The sequence below is a fragment of the Phragmites australis genome, chromosome 6, assembly GCF_958298935.1.
Source record: "Phragmites australis chromosome 6, lpPhrAust1.1, whole genome shotgun sequence".
NCBI lineage: Eukaryota > Viridiplantae > Streptophyta > Magnoliopsida > Poales > Poaceae > Phragmites > Phragmites australis.
Genome location: NC_084926.1, coordinates 9799916 through 9809402, shown reverse-complemented (window position 1 = coordinate 9809402; position 9487 = coordinate 9799916).

Sequence of the window (9487 nt, the reverse complement as noted above, 5' to 3'; positions counted from 1 at the left end):
CTCATCCTAGCGACCTAAGCTGGCTCGTGCCATGTGTGCCTTTGCTCATCATCATCATAGTCTTTCCCTGTTGGATCCCCACCGAACGTGTATCTAGACCCATTAACTCAGCCTTGCATGTATAATGATGAGGGATCCTCATGAAAAAGTGTGGACGACCGTAGTACGTACTCCGATGGAGTCCAGTGTGCTGAAGTCTCACCATGCTGGTATTACTGTGAACTTCTAGGTGTATCAGGATATTGGGGCTACTAGCCGCTTAGGAGCTCGGTGAAGCTACCGGCCTGCATTGTAGCAGCCCAGTCAAAATCATCTGTGCCGCTCCAGTTAGACGTTTGCTGCGTGCGATCAATGACGTCCTCGTGATGAGTCGATACTGCAGGTGGAGGTGTCATCGTGGTCTGAGGAGGTCATGTCCACTGCGGGAACTGTGAACCCAGTGTACACTGCTCGAGCTCAGGAGCCTCTATGCACTCCTTGGCTTTAGCACCGGAACGTGATACATGATGCTCCGCAGCCGAAGATGTCTCTCGTGACTCTACTCGAACGGGTTCATCACGGGTACTGGATGAGCTCCTGCTGTGGGAGGCACGACTCGGGTCCATGGATGTTAGGTCGTACCCCCTCGAATGCGGGACACAACCGCCTAGACCATGTAATGCGGACAACAAACGAGTCCCTATCATCCTCATATAGTCCTGGAGAGGGTTCTGATCCCTCAGCGTTAATGACCCGTTTGTTTCCCTACAAGGTTGCTCTGTCTGTGTATGTATTTTATACGCCGCTTTGGTTTGTATAAAATGAGGGTCATGTCAGTAATACAGATGTAATACTTATGAAAATCGTTAGAAGTACCGCATCACTTACCACAACATGAAGAAGGTGGGCACGATACTCGGGGAAGGATCTGGGAGCTGGCTCTACAAGTTCGCACAGTAAGGTGGCATGCGTGCGGGAATGGTACCACGAAAGGTATTCCCAGTATGTGCCGTTGTCGTATTGTCCAGTAGGAATGACGACATCCACTGCGGCTAACTCCATCCACATGTTTATGTGCTCAGCATTAATGGATGACCAATCCTGCTTGCCTGCGGTCCCCTGTGCGCTCCTCCTGTACGTGACATAAACAGTTACAATTTCTTAACATGGATCATGTAACGTAATAATGGTATGTGCAATAACACACTTACTTGTGCGCCCGTCCAGCGTCTAGGGGGGGAGGTACTGGCACCAATTATCGGTACCCAAACTGCCTCTGTACACGCTCAGGAGAATATACTTTCACGTTGTTCATGTACAAGAAGAATCATCTAATCATCTATAAGTCTAAGTCACGCAAACAAGAGGATGCGTTGAGGCCTCCAGTCGCAATTTCGGCAACTCATGCCATACGCCATGGATCCCACTCCACAAGATCGGCGTTGAGGACATCCAGATTACTGATTATCCGGGAGTAGTTATTATGGTCTTGCTGGTGAGTCTATCTCAACCTGGCATAAAACCACCGATACCCCATCGTAGTCCTCATGTCATCTACAACACCATCGGAGATTGAGACTGGATATTAGCTCTTTCTCAACCATGGTCGACAAATCGGGAGGTACTCCTAACTCTATAGCTGTAAGAGGTGTAGGCAGCCTGAAACAGATTGTCTTATTTGACCGCTGGGTTGTGGCACACAATCCTTTGTACGTAGCAGTCAGCACATCAGATCCCCAACTATAAGATGTTGGCTTATAAGGACATACGTGAGCTAACCTGCTAACCATACAATACGAGGGAGAACATAATTGTATACCGTGTTGCAGAACATGATGCCTCCCAACATGATGTATAAGTACACCTCATAATGCTATATAATTGTAGCCTTGTCCGCATCCGACGGGCATGAACCGAACTATAGTAACCCATGAATCCAAGACATGGAGAGGTCAACATACTTCATATCATATTGCACACCAAACCTACAAAATGTAGAGGCTCAATGAATCATGAATAGCATAAGAACATATAAAGTGCATTACATAACAAATAATTACCTGTCCTGAATGTAAATCTTCCACCGCTCCTTTCCTGGTCGCAAAAGTACTAATGAGGCGCCCCTGATCTACAGCCCAGTCAGCATGGCCACATCCCTCAAAGTTACGGTCATCTCGCTAAAAGGAAAGTGGAATGTGTGCGTCTCAGGACGCCAGCGGTAGACGAGACCTATGAGTAGTGACACCTCAATCGACGGGAGGGGAGTCCTGCCACCGCCCGCCATGGGAGCTCCGGCCATCATGACAGCGAACTGTAGTAGTCCTGGCTGTGCGAGTGGCTCGTGGAATCGAGGTTATAACTCCTTAATCTTGTGCACACTCCTGGCACGCAACGGAACCAACTGCAAATATATCCAATACATGTATTGAGTAAGTAACAAGTTATTGTGGCAATTGAAAAGCACGTATAATCATTGTACCTGCTGCTCTGTGAAAATCAGGCTTCTCCCGTGGTTCTCATCGTACCGTAGTTGAAGAAGCTCGGAAAGACGACCGTGGGCCATGACAATGGTATCAAGCCTCATGGTTCAATAAAAAATAGCGTAATTGACTAGATTAAATAACATAAGTATTAATCTAAGTATTAATAAAAAACAACGTAAGTACTCTAATTTATCAACTTAATATTATTTACCAAGTGTAATTGAACATATTAAATAATCTACTTACTCTAATTACTATTACTAATCTAAGTATTAATTACATACATAATCTAAGTACACCAATTTATCAAATCTAATTAAATTGATTAAACGATCTACTTACTCTAATTATTATTACTAATTATCTATATAATTTAAGTACTTACTGTAATTGATCTCGCGCTGCTGCTCCTCACCTCGCGCCGTGCTGCTGCCACGGTTCAAAAATGCGATGGTAACCGATGAAAATTCGTGGTTACAGACCTTCTCGGTGCGGCTCGGTTTCAAAAGTCGAGCGATTACCAAATTTGAATTCAAAAAATTCAAACCGATTTTGAAAAAAAATCCAAAAATCCAAAAAAACTCTGATAAAAAACTAGAGATAATTTCAAGAGTATCTGTGAAAACCAAACTTGAAACAAATATCATTTGGACATCCAAATTGACGGGCATACTTCGGATATATTTTTAATGGGCTCGTTTGTGTTCTGGGTCGAATAAACAGTAGCTTCTGGCCCGTTTGCAGCCCACGGCCAGTGGATAAGGTGGCGTCGGATTGGAGCTAGCTGTGCGCTGCACACTTTCCCAACCGCAACTCTAGCAGCTCCACGCGTGGTGCCGGCGACTGCCCAACCAAATCCTGTGAGGTCCGTCGCAAATCCGGCGCTTTTTCTTCAGTTATCGCGGTCGGGAGCTCGGTTACCGACCGCATTGTTGCGGTAACCGACCGGCGGCCCCAGCTCGTCGCCAGACTACGTCGCGTGCTCGGTAACCGTCACTAACTCTTCGGTAACCGCTTCTTGTAGCTCGATTTTGTGTGCATAACGGTCGGTAATCGTTGTAATACGGTCGGTAGTAATAGATTGCGTGGTATTTCGACGATGCATTGCGTTATGAGTTCGGTTGTGGACTGTGTAGTAGCTTTTTTGTGTAAAATGCACTGTTCGGTGATGAGTTCGGTTGATTCGCTGGGTTATAGACCTTATTACATTGAATTGTCCGTGTACATGCGAATGATGGTAATATTTGTGCTAGATAATCGGCCATTTAGGTGTACATGGTGCTAATATTCATTCAAATAAGTTTATTAGTTGGCTAAGCATTGATAACTTTTGTTCAATTGAGTTGAGTAGCGATTTGAACACGTGTGGACATATGTATTAGTAGGCTAACTATCGAGATTTCTTCTTCTTACAGAGAAATTGCAAACTAAGCGATGACAGATAAAGATGTGGTGTGGCAGCATGGGGACAATTTGGCCCTGGGTTTTAGGTGTAATTATTGCAATAAGGCAAAGAGAGGCGGTGGTGCTACAAAGTTGAAAGAACATTTGGCAGGGCGCGGATCAAATGTTGTACATTGTGATAGGGTGCCTTCAGATGTACGTGATTATTTCAGACGTGAGCTGGATAGGGCAAGAGATAAGAGGAAGGGAAAGGCAGACGAGAGGGTTCGGAGGCAAGAATCAGCTAGAGTTCAAGTAGATTTGACAAACGACAATGAGGGCATGGAAGAGGAACAGGTGCAGCGTGCTATGGCTCAATCGAGGGACGAGGAAGAGTTTAGGAGGAGGGCAGGTGAGTCCTACGAGCATGGAGGTGGTAGTGGTACTGACAGAAGGGGCTCTGTGTTAAAGAGGATGCTTAGGAGAGCATCGTCAACAAGGGAGCCACCACCAAGTGTCCGGAATTACAATGTTGCTTTAGCAACAGCCCCTGTGCAATCGTGGATTGACACCGGGTCATGAAGTGCTAAGGGAAAGAAAGCGAAGGAAGCTATTGGTGTGGCATGGTTCAAACTTTTCCACACTTCAGGCATTCTTGGCAGAAGGGCAGACGATGCATTCTTTATCGCTGCAGTTAAAGAAACACAGAAATGGGGAGAGTGATTAAGTTTGTAATGAATTTATTATTTTCATACTTCTTTCTTTTTTATGTTTGATCATTTGTTCCGTAATAGGCGAGGGTGTACCATCTCCAACAGTCCGGGATATAGATGGTAAGTATTTGGATGAGAACAAAAATTCTTTAAAGAAAATATTTGACAAGTGGAAGCTAGAATGGCCAGAGTATGGTGTTACCATAATGTGTGATTCGTGGACGGGACCGACGCACATGAGTATTATTAATTTCCTCTTATATTGCAATGGTCGTATATTTTTTCACAAGTCTGTAGATGCGACCGGCTCCAATCAAGATGCAAAATATTTGAATAAGGTACATTATTTTCCTAAGTTGCTAACATAGTATTTCAATTGTTGCATATTTATTTGGTTCATTCTTTTATGCAGGAGATAAGAGCAGTGGTAACTGATTTGGGCCCACAAAATATTGTACAGATTGTGACTGATAACGGGTCCAACTACAAGAAGGCATGTCAGGTTCTGAGAAGGGAATATCTTGCTATCGCGTGGCAGCCTTGTGTGGCGCACACGATAAATTTAATGTTAAAATTGGTTGGTGATTTTAGAGAACACGACATTGTCATCCAAAGTGCAAGGGCCATATCGCGATGGCTGTACAATCAATCAAAACTACATGAAATGATGAAGGCAGCGATTGGTGGAGAGTTGGTGAGGTGGAATGCCACAAGATTTGGAACTAACTACCTATTTCTTGATAGCTTTCTACGACGAAAGGATAAGTTCATGCAATGGATGGCATCTAGTGAGCTCCAGCAGTCTTGATACATTAGTTCTGATATTGGGAGATATGCACATAGTTGCCTATCCAGCTTACCATGATGGGACAATCTAAAAATGGTTGTCGATTCCGTCCAGCCATTTTATGCATTCCTTCGTTTTGCTGATCAGGACAAAGTGCCAATATTGAGTGAGGTGCTCCTGAGATACACCATTGTGAAGCAGGAGTATGAAGCGTTGTATCGGAATGATAGAGATTCTTTTGATAAGTACATGGCAATTATCGATCGCAGAATGCATGATCTAGCCAATGGGACATACATGAATACTGGTAATACACTCCTATCGTTTGCTACCTTACTTTTCTGATGCTTGTGTTTCTAATGCTTCTAGTACTAATGTTTCGATCATCAACTTGCAGCGGCCGCTTTGAACCTCCGCACGCATTACGCGTATGGCACAGGTCCAACCTTGTTCGAAGATCTCCGTGAGGCATTTGAGAGGATGACTGATGTTACTACTGCCGCGGAAGCACTTATTGAGGCTTAAACATATCGGACAAAGTCTCTCTCATTCTCAGGTCCTCTAGCTGCATGAATGGCTTCTAGCGGCAGGACTCATCCTGGTACAAAAACTTTTACATATCTATCTGATGCATCATTTTACCTACTTTTCTGAGCCTCATATCACTTTACCTACTTGCAGCACAATGATGGTCTATGTTTGGTTGGTCTACACCTACACTATCAATGCTTGCCAGACGCCTAGTGTCACAGTGCGCGTCATCTAGTGGGTGTGAGAGGAACTGGAGTACATTTGCTTTCATCCACACCAAAGTTCGCAACCAATTAAGCTACAAGAAGCTGCATAAGTTGGTATATGTCAACTACAACCTGAGAATACAGAACAACTTGGATGCAGGTATCAGGTTGACTATTGATGATGATCCATTTCAGCGGCTTATAGAGCTCACATTGAACGAGGATAACAATCCGCTTCGGGACTGGATGGAGATCGGGAGATCAAATGCAGCCCCTGAGCTTGACGAGGAGGACACTGATAGCGACGTACCCCTGCCTACTCACCTGGTGACAGACACAGCGAACACACTTGACTTGCAACAATGGGCTGCTACAGTGGTTGATGACACACACATGGGAAAGAGGAAGAAGCAAATGACGCATACAAAGAAGAGCAAGAGGACTAAGGGCAAGGGCAAAAGACAAGTGCAAAGCAATAAGAGCATGGATAGTGACCCAAAGAGCCCAACTTAACAAGAATCGAATGATAGCAGCTCAAAGACTGACAGCGGTGATGATGATGGTCAGGGCGGTGATGTTCCTCCATACCAATCATCTGTTGTTCCTCCTGTGCAATTCACTGGTGAGAGTCAATTTTCGCATGTCACGCAGGATCAGGACCACGGTGCTCCATCCTCACCAAGGCATATAATACATGGTGGCCATGATGGACCACAAGATAGTGCAAGCTATTCCAGCAGCAATGGCATGGAGAGTAGTTCTGGATCATATCTGTACCACTATCCTGTCCCCGATGCTCAGTCAGAGCCTCCTATTCAGTGGGTCTATGAGTGGCAAGACCCTGAGTTTTATACCATTTTGCAAGGACAATGGTCAACCACTTCTGCATGGACAGGGCAAACATGGGCTGAGTTTAAGGCAGAGTTGCTATCGACATGATGGCTAATGCTAATGTCCACCGATGAGTACAATATGGCCGAATGTAATCGACCCACAAGCTGGTGGTTCTAAAGGTGATGCAAATTTACTTTTTGCAACTACTTTATTTTCATACCGTGTTGTTACACTAATTTTTTTTCATCTCGTAGGTTGCACATTGCATGGATACTATGGTAAGTACTCAAGGATGAGATGTAATGGTGTTTTTAGCTTTATTAATTTCATGCGCTGCATATGTAATATACACATATATTCGAAGCAATAATTATATGTTCATCACGGGTACTGGATGAGCGCATGCTATGGGAGGCACGACTCGGGTCCATGGATGTTAGGCCGTACCCCCTCGAACGCGGGGCACAACCGCTTAGACCATGTGACGTGGACAACAAACGAGACCCTATAATCCTCATGTAGTCCCGGAGAGAGTTTTGATCCCTCAGCGTTGATGACCCGCTTGCTTCCCTACAAGTTTGCTCTGTCTGTGTATGTATTTCATACGCCGCTTCGGTCTGTATAAAATGAGGGTCATATCAGTAATACAGATGTAATACTAATGAAAATCGTTAAAAGTACCGCATCACTTACCACAACATGAAGAAGGCGAACACGATCCTCGGGGAAGGATCTGGGAGCCGGCTCTACAAGTCCGCATAGTAAGGTGGCATGCGTAAGGGAATGGTACCACGAAAGGTACTCCCAGTATATGCCGTCGTCGTATTGTCCAGCAGGAACGACGACGTCCACCGTGGCTAACTCCGTCCACATGTTTATATGCTCAGCATTAATGGATGACTAGTCCTGCTTGCCTGCGGTCCCCTGTGCGGTCCTCCTGTACGTGATATAAACAGTTATAATTTTTTAACATGGATCATTTAACGTAATAATGGTATATACAATAACACACTTACTTGTGCACCCGTCCAACATCTCATGGGGGAGGTACTGGCACCAATTATCGGTGCCCGAACTGCCTCTATACATGCTCAAGAGAATATACTTTCACGTTGTTCATGTACAAGAAAAATCATCTAATCATCTATAAGTCTGAGTCACACAAACAAGAGGATGCGATGAGGCCTCCAGTCGCAATTTCAGCAACTCATGCCATACGCCATGGATCCCACTCCACAAGATCGGCGTTGAGGACGTCCAGATTACTGATCATCCGGGAGTAGTTATTATAGTCTTGCTGGTGAGTCCATCTCAGCCTGGCATAAAACCACCGATACCCCATCGTATGCCTCATGCCATCTACAACGCCATCGGAGATGGGGACTGGATAGTAGCTCTTTCTCAACCATGGTCGACAAACCGGGAGGTACTTCTAGCTCCATAGCTGTAAGAGGTGTAGACAACCTAAAACAGATCGTCTTATTTGACCGCTGGGTTGCGGCACACAATCCTTTGTACGTAGCAGTCAGTACAGCAGATCCCCAACTGTAAGATGTCGGCTTATAAGGACATACGTGAGCTAACCTGCTAACCATACAATACGAGGGAGAACATAATTGTATACCGTGTTGCAGAACATGATGCCTCCCAACATGATGTACAAGTACACCTCATAATGCTATATAATTGTAGCCTTGTCCGCATCCGACGGGCATGAACCGAACTATAGTAACCCATGAATCCAAGACATGGAGAGGTCAACATACTCCATATCATATTGCACACCAAACCTACAAAATGTAGAGGCTCAATGAATCATGAATAGCATAAGAACATATAAAGTGCATTACATAACAAATAATTACCTGTCTTGAATGTAAATCTTCCACTACTCCTTTCCTGGTCGCAAAAGTACTAACGAGGCGCCTCTGATCGGCAGCCCGGTCAGCAAGGCCACATCCCTCAAAGTTACTGTCATCTCGCCAAAAGGAAAGTGGAATGTGTGCGTCTCAGGACCTATGAGCAGTGACACCTATGAGTAGTGACACCTCAATCAGCGGGAGGCGAGTCCTGCCACCGCCCGCCATGGGAGCTCTGGCCATCATGAGAACAAACTGTAGTAGTCCTGGCTATGCAAGTGGCTCGTGGAATCGAGGTTATAATTCCTTAATCTTGCACATACTCCTGGCACGCAACGGAACCAACTGCAAATATATCCAATACATGTATTGAGTAAGTAACAAGTTATTGTGGTAATTGAAAAGCACGTATAATCGTTGTACCTGCTGCTCTGTGAAAATCAGTCTTCTCCTATTGTTCTCGTCATATTGCAACTGAAGAAGCTCGGAAAGACGACCATAACCCATGACAATGGTATCAAGCCTCATGTTTCAATGAAAAAATAGCGTAATTAAATAGATTAAATAACGCAAGTATTAATCTAAGTATTAATAAAAAACAACATAAGTACTCTAATTTATCAACTTAATATTATTTACCAAGTGTAATTGAACGTATTAAATAATCTACTTACTCTAATTACTATTACTAATCTAAGTATTAATTAGATAT